The sequence below is a fragment of the Pseudorasbora parva genome, chromosome 20 (genome assembly GCF_024679245.1).
Source record: "Pseudorasbora parva isolate DD20220531a chromosome 20, ASM2467924v1, whole genome shotgun sequence".
NCBI classification, from domain to species: Eukaryota; Metazoa; Chordata; class Actinopteri; order Cypriniformes; family Gobionidae; genus Pseudorasbora; species Pseudorasbora parva.
The window spans coordinates 35,638,256-35,651,920 of NC_090191.1; the positions used below are offsets into that span (position 1 = coordinate 35,638,256).

Sequence of the window (13,665 nt, forward strand, 5' to 3'; positions counted from 1 at the left end):
TATTTAAATTGTGCATAAAGCATAACTCTAACCCAAACATGAGGCATCATTCTGTCTGTCTCGCCACAGCAGGGGCCAAAGAACTTCACCACACTAAATTCAGCTGTATTCATCCATCCATTATGTAATTACACTAAAGCATACACACAGACAAAAAGACTTGAGCAAATGATCATCTAATTGCTGAGGAGCGGTTAACTGTATGTGTTGCTGTCCTTGTTGATTAGATTCTGTTTCAGTCTTTGCATCTGAATGTGATGTGTGAGGTGTTAGTGTGTTAGCGCATTAGCGAGGTGTCGGAACGAGGGGCCCATCAGCTCGTTAATGAGCAGAAACGCTAATCGTGTTTCACACTGACACAAACGCAATTAAAACATCTGTACCGCCACGACCTGATCTTGCACGTCTTTCTCTCCTTTTCGTTAAAGCTAATGTTTTGCAAACAGAGAGCGAGAAATTGCCAAGTGCCATTGACTATTATTATGACACCTGCCAATCATACTGGCTTTAAAGTCTTAATTCAGAGCGGTGATGTCTCACTTTTCAAATGACAAGAATATAATAGCCACTATGAAAGCTGCAGCCATGATGCTAAGGTGTTCAGAGTGATTGTTAGCTCTTTGCAAAATAGTAACCTTCTGGTTGTTTGATAGGTGGTTACTTTTAAGAAGTCCTTTTTTAAAACAGATTTTGTTTAAATCACTTATAACGTAAATAAAACAGTAGACTTAAGAAATGCGGTTGGACGCATGCTTGCATGTTATTTGCAATTAAATGAGAAAGATTGATTAAAGATTATAATATAATGTATAATGTAATTTAATAATGAAATCTGTTGTCTTTGAAATGTGTGTGTGTTGCTGAATGTATACTGACAAGCATTTATGGTAAAATAAATATATGTTCATGTCATTTTTATTGTAAGTTGTGTTTGTAATGATACATTTGCAATGATGAAGCTGCAATTTTGTACATTTTGAATATATTTACTTACATTAATATCAGATAACACTAGTTACCTTTACATGTTCTTTCGTATGTTAGTACACAAAATAAGTGTACTTCCTTAAAGCACAACAAAAACAGTAGTTTGTAAATATATATAATATGTGTATATATATATATATATATATATATATATATATATATATATATATATATATATATATATATATATATATATACACACAATTCACAAACTTTTGTTAGATGTGATTTATCGATTTAACAGTTCTATTTCAAATGTAATCTTAAATTTGACATTATTACAAGTTACCTGTCTTAAAAGTGCACTTAAGAGTGTTAAGAATGAAAGTGTTCTCTCTTAAAGTACACTTAAGTGTCCTTCAATTTCATTAAATGTCTTTATTTGCAGTGCAGTAGAGTACACTACAAGTGCATATTCAATGAAATTAAGTCACAAGGGGTCTGTATGATATTCTAGTATGACATACATCTATAAGGTCCCTTTTAAAATCAGATTGTCTAGAAAAGGAATACGTCTCTCTTCAAAAAGCAACAAAATTTAGTGCAACTTTAATTTTTGGGAGTGGTTTGTTTTAATCCCTAACTCTAAATATAAGTAGTAGTGATGATTGTGTTGCATTAAAATAATAAATAATAATAAATACATTGATATGAATTTGTGGTCAAACACACTCAGTATGCAGAAAAGGCCTTTAACAGCCCAAAGAAAGGGTATTGTCTCTGCAGGGGAGTAGGGTTTCTCATTTATTATGACAAATTAAAACCAGCATTTAGATTATGATATTCTAAATCTCAGAGCTCCACTACCCCCCTTCTGGCTAGAGAAAAATCCACCAGCGCTGCCTCGCTCTCCGTCCCACCCACAGCCCTCCCTCGTTCTCTCTAAAATGATGCATGGATGGTCGGCCCGGTGTTGTCCTTGTGATGGATTGGAGCACTTTGGGGGAAATTTCAGTTCACGGCCACCCTTGAAGAGAAGCTTAAGTAAGACTCTCTTTAATATTGTAATGGAGAGAGAGAGAGGGAGAGAGACCCAAAATGAGACTCGTTTAGATTATCTAATGTATATGATATGAATTCCAGGTCACTTTGAGAAAAGGATACGGTATGATTGACGCTCCTGTTTGCTGTTTTCCAATGATTAAAGAAAGGCAGATTCACTGTATCCAGGAAAGAATTGCAGATTAGGTCTATCACAGTGGGATTTCGGGTGATTTCTGTGGACAACAAGAAGTAATTATATACGGAAGAGATATCTGACCACCTGCAGATGTTTAATACACTTGGATGGCCCTAACACTGGCACATAGACCCTGATATGATTAAACCACTTAATTAAGTAACTAGCCGCAATAAACAGGCCAGACTTCCATTCATAAATCTGTTCTCTAAAGTATGAATATACAAAATACCCTAATGTCAGTTACGGTTTCACATTTTGAAGAAATTTGAATAGTGTAGAATGAAATGACAAACAGAAATATTTTAAACCCACTACCACTGGCTTCAATATGATAATGAGACTGTAATGATATGATAATTGTATGGTAATCTGGCAAGGTTATTCAGAAGGGGAGGGGAGGTTTTTGACAGAGCAACTGTCAAAATGTCACACGTTATAAGCATTAAAAACACTTACTGAAATACACATATTGAAGGATAAAACTAAACGAGAAGAATTCTATAACTCATAATTTGAAACTCAAATAATGCAAGTAATAAACTGGTATGTGTTAGATACAGAGATGATAGCCTACTTATAGACAGGATAAAAATCAGAAGCATTAAATAGCAAACATGCCAACACTGGCATAAATGGCAAATTATGCAGGACACAAAATGACTTCACTGTGGAGTGTCGGACACTAATAAACTACAGAGTTCTTCACAGCTTTGTGGGATGAGGGCTGACAAATATAAGTGCAGCGCTGCTCTCTAGTGGTGAGTAATAGTAATAACTTCGACATTTACGTTCACTGCAGCCCCCCCCCCCCCCCCCGTTTTATATTATTATTATTATTATTATTATTATTATTTTACAATAATTAGACCCATGCCTGAATCTCAACGTTGTTTCCACCACAACAATGCCCCCCATCAATATGTTGTATCCACATGAGTAACGTTTTTCCATTAATTTGTTTTGTTTTTAAGAACACGCCAACTTTTGGGGATTTTATCTTATTTACCGTGTCCCCCAGAGTTAGATAAGTCTATACATACCATTTTCTTCTCCGTGCGTGCCATAACTCCAGAGCTGCCAACTTTTCAAAAAAACTTAGAGTGAGATTTGGTGGTGCCAACCAAAATGTTGCCGTACAAAGCAGAAATTGCAAAAATAAATTGCAAAAATAAATAATATTAATAATAGCGCTCTCTATATAGGCCTATGCATCAGCATTTGAATGGGGTACTATTGTTTGTTTGTTTTTTGCATCTATATGACGGTTTGTATATACATCCTATAGACACACACATTTTAAAGCACTAGAGACAGTGGCGTAACTTAGTAATGACGGGCCCAGTGAGGCCAGTGAGGGTATGACAAAAATGGTAACACTTTAGTTTAGCGTCCAATTCTATATTGCGATATTGGCTGTTTATTGCTACTTCTAAATCAAATATTAAGGCCTTACTCTGTATAGGACCTACATCCCTCAATCATAATAAAGGCATGGTTTTATAATCACTGAGATTCCAAATGTGAGTTAGTTAGGGGGGTTCGGGGGCATGCACAATACAGGCAGAAAAAAATACTGAGCTATTTAATTTAAGGCTACAAATGGAATTGATTTAGACCATTTTAGTTGGCCGCCCATGATTTAGACCAACTAAAATCAGTAGCTTAGTTTGGTATAGTTATTTTTGCGTGCATCTCTCTCCAACACACACGCTCGTATTCTTGATCATACTTTGCTTTGGGGTTAAAAAAAACTGGCTAACTTCACAGCGTTATACGGTTAATGAACATCCCGACACCGTTTAGATGAATCGCCTATATGTGAATATGTGCTGTGCAATTATTATTAAAAAAAACAACAATAAAAAAACAACAACAAATTCGACATTTTAAAGAGAAAGCGTCTGATCTGATCATATCAATATGGATACGTTTGCACCAGCTCTGCAATATAGCACTCCAGACAAGTTACATCTATTACACTTTATAAAATATAGCATAGCCTATTGCTTTAAAGGCACACACATAATAACTATCTATAGGCCTAATTAAAACATGTATTCAAGAAATGTATTAAAAACGGACAGACTTAGCCTATCATTTCAGCTTAACTGGAAGGCCCCGGAAACAGGCAAGAGGTTTCGTTACGCTCGTCAGTCGCGCCGGCGAGTTCTGATGTTTTTTTTCCCCTCACTAATCATGATAGCGGATATCATTTTTGGTCATACAGATAAATGTGAGACATAATTTATAATAAACTTACAATAACAACAAAACTTTGTGCTTTTGTAAAATAAAAACGGTGCACTTTCTGTCTGCGAGAGAATCTGGAACTCACTGAATACTTATCACATGACATAAACATGAAACATACGGCTAAAGAAAGCTTGAAATTGCTACTTTTAAATCAAACAATTCACATTTTAGAGGGAAGTGTGAGTGGAGAGCACTGGCATACAATGGAATATCTAGCACAGCATCACACCAGTCTGCTTCGCTCACAAGCGTGGCGGTTGAGTGCGAATGCCGTGTGATTTTCGAATCTGAAACCAGTGCATTTCATTTGAAATGTGAGTGTCACAATATCATGTGGAGTCACTTTGTCGCCAGTACCCCGATGTGGGTAGGGTTGCACTGAAGTTACGCCCCCTGACTAGAGCCATGATTTTCTCTAAATAGAACAAATTGATTATACATCATCAACCTACAGCATACTTTATACAGGGAAGAAAAAGGAAAAAATCTGTCTGTCCTGTCTGTTGTGCGGCTCTTTTTTTGCTGTGGGTGATCTAAAAAAAATGTTTGTAGTAAAACTACTTTAAGTAGTTAAGTTACATTCAAGCTACCCTTATGAAAAAGTAGCTACACTACTTTCAAAAAGTAACTAGCTATATTGAAACTACTTTATTCTTCTTTTTTTACAATGAGATTGTTACAAATAAATTAATAACTGTTAATGAAGAATGTTGTAATATTTGGGGTTCCAAGCAACATAATGCAATGTAATTTTGATTTCACAGAGTATGCATGGGGTGAATTCGGGTTTATTGGAACACTTTTTCCCAGTCATTTCAATGGGAAAAACTGTCAGAATTATTGCACAAAATTCTGAAATATAGCCTATATCTCAAACTGGCTGTCAAAGTGCAAAATGGCTACAAATTTAACATCAGTGCAAGAACAAAATGTATGCAACTTAAATGAGATACTCAGGAGTCAGGATTAGGCTAAAGATGCAGGTTACTCACAACACATGCAGCAGAGCTGCCAACTCTCACGCATTGGCCGTGAGACACACGCATTTGATTGGTTTCACACGCCACACTCTTGATTTCTCACGCTGAAGTGTCAACCCTGTCGGTCAAATGCCTGAAAGATAAGTTTATCTATAGATCTACCTGATGAGCCACTCGATTAGTTATGCTTTCGGTGAGGGGGTTCAAGATAAATGTGCAACTAAATAAGTGTAGCGCGACCAAAAGCTACATTCCGTTTTGAGTTCTGACGAGAAGCTAACTTCTCTAGTCTCTAGCTCTAGCTAACTATGGTCGCAAGTTCCATCATTAACGTTAAACGAGTCAGTGTTTCCCGAAACATTGTTCCAACAAACGTTTGCAAACTGCATCACAAAGTTGGTTGGAATGACAGCTCTCGACCTGTGATTAGAAGCAGAGTTTCTTGGTTTCATGACATGTGGACTTAAATGTCCATTTTTTAACGAAACAATGACTGGAGTCTCAGAGCGGTTCTGTTTGCGACTCGTTTATCTAACTCTGGGGGATATGGTGAAAAAGCTAAAGCAGGGCTCTCAAGTTTCGAACTGAGTTCAGAGTGAGATTTCGGCCGTGGGTTTGGCTGGGTACGGGGGTCTGATATGAAAAATGACAAATTCGTACAAATAAAATAATTATGTATTTAATTAGTGTGAGAGAGAGAGAGAGAGAGAGAGAGAGAGAGAGAGAGAGAGAGAGAGAGAGAGAGAGAGAGAGAGAGAGAGAGAGAGAGGTTAGTGTTGTTTATTGGTGTTGGTAGCAGGTTTTTGAGGCCTTCAGCCCAGAGGTTGGTGGCACCTTAACATGAGCACGGTCGCGCTGATGTGAGCTGTGGTTTACAACAGAGATTATTTTACTCTCAAATAATCTTAGACAAGCTGCCTATGATTATTGTTTGCTATATCAGTATGGTTGTATTTTTTCCTCTCTTTATGACAGCGGAAACAACTCCCACACCAATACACCATCATTTTTTAGCCATACAGATAGGCTAAGTACAAGACATAATTATAAACTGTCTACTTTTATTTGTGTACACTCAAAATAACAACAAAGGCTGTAGATTCAGGGAACGGAGCACCCAACTCCAAACAGTCTTTATTTCAAATATGAATCTTGTTTATTAAAAGCAAAGTTTTTCATTTCAAAAGCATTTCTGAATTCAGTTAAAATAACAAAATGTAAAAAAACATTTTTTCCACCATGCACAATTTAATTAACGGTTGAATAACACCTAAGTCTCCTTTCCATTAAAAATAATGGCTAGTGCAGTGATGTGGCATAATTTTTGGAATTGCTTGAACATGTTAAACACATCTAATTATTTCTGTAATACATTTTAATTTTAATTTTGCAACTTATATAAAGTATTAGCCTACAATATACAATTTATGTTTAAATTTTATGTTAAAACTAGTGTAGGAAATAGCAAATGTAAATTATATTATTCAATTTGAATTATTATTTTGCTCCAAATATTGCACACATGGTATGGAAAATGTAAATGTAAATTTTGAAATGCATTGCCATTTTACATATTGCATTGCAAATTTTATATCGCTGCACTTCAGCTTCCATAAATAGGGGTGAGCACGAATATATTTGATATGTAATTATTGTTCGAAAAATAAAAATAATATTGAAATTTGACTATATTGCTTCGCTGGCCTAAATGCAGTAAATCCATTATACATCCCTCTAAATCTCGCAGTTATAACTAAACCCACTGGGTGGTGCTGTGGAGCGTGTTAATAACTCGACTGTATTTGATCATAATGTCGTCTGCCTCGTGATGTTTGGAATTACTTAAATGAAAATGATCTTACAAAATGGAGTTACTTTTAAAAAATTAATTAATGAAAGTGAGTTAAAAAAATTCACATCCAAACAGCAGTGGAATGAGGACAGCTGTCCATCACTGCATTCACGAGTGCAGAAGAGCACAGATGTTCACTGAGTGAGAGCGCAATAACGTACGATAGCAAAATGCATTTCATGCAAATCATGATTGAGACAAGGCTTCCTTTAAGTTTTGTTGAGGGATTAAGAACAGAAAACAAAGTGCTGTCAGAAACTTATCTTGACACCGTTATCTTTGTGTCTCTGCGTCTGTCATCGGGGTTTGTAGTTGCTCATTTGATTCAATGAGCGAGGCCGTGCGTGTGGGTGGAGGGAATATCTATATTTTACCCAGATACAGCAAATCTATTTTATGATTGGCTGTTCGGTCTCTATTTTTATTAGATTAACTGGTGCGTGGCAGGGCCGTCAGAACTCTATGGGGAACTCGCTTGTTTGATTCCTCTAATAGCGCGCGTGTTACCCTGGCGATTTCTCTGCGTGAGAAATACAAGGTGTGGCGTGTGAGCGTGTGAACGGGTTGAAATGCGTGTGTCTCACGCCCAATGCGTGAGACTTGAGAGCCCTGCTAAAGCCCCCAAAATATAGGAACACGCTGACTTTTGGGGACTTTAGTTCATTCACCGTATGTCTTGACAACATAAAACTCTCACAACGAAATGTGCATGCATAGGCAAAACTGCTGTGGGGTAAAACTGTAGTTGGGAGCAGTATCAGACTCATATTCTGAATCTGAGTATGATGACGTCAGGCTAGTGCACTCCGATCATAGCAGTACATAATTCTCTTTCCAGTTGTGTAATGTACTTCCTTTATTAAATAGGTCAGAGAAAACCCTCTGAACTTAACTTGTTCAAATGAAGTGCTAATTAAATGCAAATAGTTTTAAACATTGGTTTATGTTGGCTTGTTTTGCCTTTATGTCTGATATTGTGACATTGTGTCTGGTCGGAGGTGACATTGTGGTAATTGTGTGTGTATGTTTATCACATTTAATCAACTTCTGAGTAAGAAATATTTATACAGCAACTATCAAACTAGCATTTATCACTAGACAAGCAACAACAATTGCACCATTATTACAATTAACAGTACAGCTGTTACAGGCACTAAACAACATGGAATATTCTATGCATAACCTGCATAATCACTTGATTACATAAAGGTGAGTTGTTATGCAACATGTTTCCTACTGGGAGGTTTTTGCATACTTGGATTCAATTGTGCATTGCTGTTTGATAAACATTTCATGTAATAAGAGTTATTTTATGCAAATCTTGCATGGGAGTATCTGGTAATGGTGTTTCCTAATGTCAGATAAGTTTCCTCTTAAAATGAACCGTTTTAAAGGTGTAGATGTGAGTGAGCACTGAGCAGGGAGGAGACGAGGCATCTGGTATAAGGATACGGAGAAAGACTATTTTAGAGACATCCTCAGATCAGCTGAGAGGATAGGTGAGAATGGGGTGAGACACAGAAGGAATGAAAGTGAATAACAATACAATATGGCTTGGATTTATTGTTGTTTTGGGAGGTTTGGTTGGTTGTGACTATGGCCCAGTTTTAGGTGCACTAAAAGCCGAACGGTTTGGGGACACATCATGGACTCTTTCCAGTTCACCAAAAGCTTCAAGGTCATTTCGACAAGCAGTCCAATTCAACATGACTGCAAAAAGTGAGTCTGTGCTTCACAATGCATCATACAGTTTACATTATTTTTTCAAAGAGTGAGAAAACTGCATTCTGAGCCCTTCTTATTCTTTCTGACAATTTTAACGTAACCAGGTTGGTTCAGTCTCTGATGATGATTGAAGCGGTAGAGGCTATTGACAACTCCTCCTTGCAGAATAATCTCACATTTGGCTACAAGATTCTAGACATGTGCTCTGATGTGACCACTGTTCAACATGCTGATGTCTTCATGGGCATAAGTTCTGTTGGCAATGTAATGTTTACGGCTGTAATAGGAGAGTACCATTCAGAGATTTCAATCGCAGTGGCACGGTTTCTTACGATGGGGTTTATGCCACATGTAGCTATGTTTTATTTAATTGTGTTACAGAGCACCATATTTTGAAACATTGTTCAACAATGTTCTTATTATGATCACAGATATGTTATTGTTCAACAGCAGGTATTTTGAGCAATTAAACCCGTTTGCCAAAATTCAAGAGGACTGTGCCAGAAGACGACCACCAGGCTCAAGCATTGCCCAAATTCTGCACTACGACAACTGGACCTGGATTGGCATAACAACCACAGATGGAGATTATGGACCTTACGTTGTATAACATCTTGAGGCGCATGCCAAAATCAAGAAAATGTTTGTGGCGTACTGTGCAGTGCTTGGCAATGTAAACTTAGAATCAAAACTCAATGAAACTGTCAAACAATTTGAGAGCCCCCCAAAGTTAATGTTATTGTCCCAAACCACGTCTTCTTTGTTTGAGAAAATCACTCCCAACGCATCTGGATCTGTTTCTGGATCAGCGGTGATAGTTGGGCCACATCAGTCGAAGGGCTAAAACAACCGCCCCCTGAATGAGATTTCTTGGAATAACCCTTTTTTTCCAGAAGACTACTCTCACTTCATAAAGTACCTGAATGACCTAGATCTAAACCCTCACTTCGATCCAAACAACACCCTCCTGCAGCACTTCCTAAGAGGAGAGTTAAATAAAAGCCATGAAGAAATAAGGGTGACTAATAAAAGCTATATACCCTTGTTCAGTGCTTAGCGTAGGGCTTGCTGTGAAGTCTGCTGCTAATGCTGTTAAAGACATCTGTTCCCAAAGAAACTGCAGAGGAGGCTTTGATATCCAACTCTCTGAGGTAAATCTCCTCTGTTATTCTCTGTAAAATCAAATAACAAATATAAAAGCTCAAATAAATTACCATCTTTTCCTGCTAAATGATGCCTCGTCATGAACTAGGTTTAATGGGATTTAGCAAATCTGGAAACTTGGATACCGGTTATGATGTCAACATTTGGGAAGATGCGCATCGAGATACCTTAGAAAGATGTGGTAACTTTTTGACACTGACGCAAGGGGCACGCTACATGATCAACAATAACACCATGATGAAGAATACAGAAAATGAGTGAACAACATCAGTAAGTGACTGATACCACATGCTGAAGAAATTAAAAGTCATTCAGGATTGACATGAGAGTAAATGATGACAGAATTTTTATTTTTGTGTGAACTATCCCTTTTGGACTACATTTTGCTTTCTTGTGGTTTTTTGCTGTTGTTGTTCCAGAACGGTGTGATTTCCCAGTATTTTTTTTTTTTTTTGACAAATATTTTTATTGGAGGATCAAAGAAGTAACACTTTACAGGAGGTAAAACAGTTCTCCAGTTTGGATTTAAACCTTTTTGACGGAAATCCCACCTGTTGCTATAGTTATGATGCTCTTTGCAAACCAAACAGGTATGTATTAATTCAATGTATATTATATTAATGGTGCAGCAAGTAATTTCATAGAAACGCTGTTGAAAGTTTTTACTGTTTCACAGAACCAAGATATGCTGCTGCTGTTGGCTATAGTAACAGGACAGCTTTGAGTATCATTATTCACCTGTGTATGCTCTTGCGTACCGTATGCTTGATTTTTGTTCTTCCTTGATGTTTGTTTGTCATCTTCGCTTTATTTTTCAAAGCATTCTTTTGCTTCACTTCAGCTGTAATAAAGAGACAACCGCTACGTTCATGCATTTTGGGGGCGGAGCAATGAAGTGAGGGTGTGTATTTGTTTGAATGATTTCATATAATCAGCAGTGTTTCTTAAGCCCTGTACACACAAAGCCAGAGCTTTCCCAATCCAAACATTTTTTTCCTCGTTTTAAGAAATATCTGTGTACACACGAGATCACTGAAACCGATTCAAAACGATTTAGTATACATGCCATAATGTGTGGCGCTGTAATTCTGCCACAGAAATACACTAAAAACGGAGAAGAAGAGTTGTGGCTAGAAGGGGTATAGCAGTGGTAGGAGGTAAGGCAAACAATAAATACATTTGCTACTTAAAATATGTGTTTTATTAATGCCTACACCTACACCTACCCCAACCCTGAACCTACTCTTACAATAATGCAAATACGGTAATTAAATGACGCAATATTGATGTGCACATGCCCAGTGCCCGTAGTTGTAATCGCTTAAGTCTTTCACCATGCCGGATGTAGTGTGATGACATCCTAGTTTCAAAAAATATACAGATTGGCTGTACATACGAAAATGAAAGAATGGCGTTTTCAGATTTATCCACTCTGGGATCCGGTTTCAGAAAATATCGGATTCATGCTTCCAAAACGCAGGATCCGTGTGGACGAAACGAAGATACGGTATACAAAATGTATACATATACAGCCAAACACGTCTCCGTGTGGACGGGGCCTTAGAAATCATTTACTGCACCTTTAAGTCACTTACACCAGCTTCATACTTACTCACTAAGTTTTGTCATACACATCCTGTTATGTAAACATACAAAAGCACACAATCTAAGTTGTAACATGTAATTATGACTAGACAATTGCTTCATCTAAATCCTTACAGAGATATTCACCCAAAAGAAAACATTCTGTCATCATTTACTCTCATTTATCCTCATGTCATTCCAAACCTGTTTGATTTTCTCTCTTCTATTGACATATTTTGAACATATTACAAAGAGAGTTTTGGTTCCCTTTTTCTTCTATTATATGGTGAAAAATACAGTGGAAGTCAATGGGAACTGAGTAAATAAAGATCCCTCAATTTTGTAAATGCTTTACTGGCTAGGTCCACCTTCTGTTCTCCCCAAAACCCTTCTTTTATGTACTATTATTGTGGTTTGCTTGTCTTGGCCTTCTTTTAACACTGATTGTGATGCTTGTATTTGTGGTCAGATGGGATACCCTGGTGGTCCTTGCAGCAGGAGGTCCCATCTCCATCCTGATCTTGCTGTCCCTGCTCAGGATATTCACCAGTGCAATCTTGTTCAGTGGGAAACCCACAGATATACAGGTGCTTTTTGGTCTGAGCTTCACCCTGTGTATCTCTTGCATCCTGGTCAGGTACTTTAAGATTTTATGTCTTTCAGAATGATTCAGTTGTAAAACAGGTCATGAGGAAGATGTTCCTGCCTTACTGGATCATTGGCATTTGTGTCCTTCTCCAGGGCATCATCTGTGGTATGTGGTTGTGGTTGAATCCAGCCGTGGTTTCTATGAGCTCAGCAATACCATCTGAACTTCACATCCAGTGCAATGAGGGAGACATAGTATTCTTTGGACATATGCTGGCCCCCATCGGCCTTCTGGCATTGGTTTGCTTTGGGTTTGCCTTCCTGAGTGCTATAATGAAGAGAAGTGCATCAGCATCAGCATGCTCATCTACATTATCAGTTGGGTGGTGTTTGGACCCATCTATTTGAACAAGACTGATAAGGTCAGGTACAAGTCTGCTATTCAGATGGTGGCGCTGCTCTTCTCCGCATATGGGATTCTCATCTGCCACTTCATGCCCAAATGTTACATAATCCTGTTTAAAAGCAAGCACAGCACCAGAGACGCTTTCAAAGACACTTCTGTGGAAGTTCAAGAGAGGTTCGGCGTATGGATGGACTTGATTGCCCAGACAGCATTTACTATTGACTCTTGCATGCAAAACATATTAAATGGGTCGCTCTCAAATCCTTACCCAAGCAGTCTTTCCTCGTTCCACCTCTCCATAGAAAATCTGCCACATCAGGTCAATTTTCCTGTAGCTCAAACAGTAGAGCATGGCGCTAGCAACGCCAAGGTCATGGGTTCAAATCCCAGGGAGAGCAAGAATTGACAAAAATGTGTAATGTGTACCTTGAATGCAATGTAAGTCGCTTTGGATAAAAGCGTCTGCCAAATGCATAAATGTAAAAAATGTAAATGTGTCTGCAGATTCCTTATATGGATCCTCACTGTCTTCTGGCAGTTGAGTTATGCACCTGTTTCATGATAAGTCCCTGTGTGTATTTAAGCCCTTTGTTCCTTTTATTTGTGGTTTTGGTATTGTTTATGTTGATATGGCTATTATTCTTGAGATTCAAATTGTTAATACATTTTTTTGTGTTATTTTGTTGGGTGTGCTATTACTGCTATGCTTGTCATATACACTGTAAAAAAATTATATGTTCAATAAGTTATGACAACATATGTTTTTACATTGTTTAACTCACCAAAATAAGTTAAGAAATGTTAAACTTGTTTTTATTAGTTATACAAGATGTAACTCATTTTTTAAAGTCAGTTTAACATAATTTAAGTTGAAATAACTTAAACATCAAGTCGATTGTACTGCAAAAGTTCGAAATTTGCCTTTTTTTACAGTGTAGGGTTG

The 13,665-nt window shown here is 37.4% G+C and overlaps 1 long non-coding RNA gene and 1 pseudogene across 1 annotated transcript; both read left to right on the forward strand.

The window, feature by feature from the left end:
• The first annotated feature begins 8,047 nt into the window (after positions 1-8,047).
• On the forward strand, positions 8,048-10,408 carry LOC137049472 (uncharacterized). The gene is made up of 3 exons (XR_010899617.1): positions 8,048-8,974; positions 9,431-10,131; positions 10,233-10,408. It is a non-coding gene; the product is annotated as an uncharacterized lncRNA (long non-coding RNA).
• Positions 10,409-11,552: 1,144 nt separating this feature from the next.
• Positions 11,553-13,273, forward strand: LOC137049125 (G-protein coupled receptor family C group 6 member A-like; annotated as a pseudogene).
• Positions 13,274-13,665: the final 392 nt, after the last annotated feature.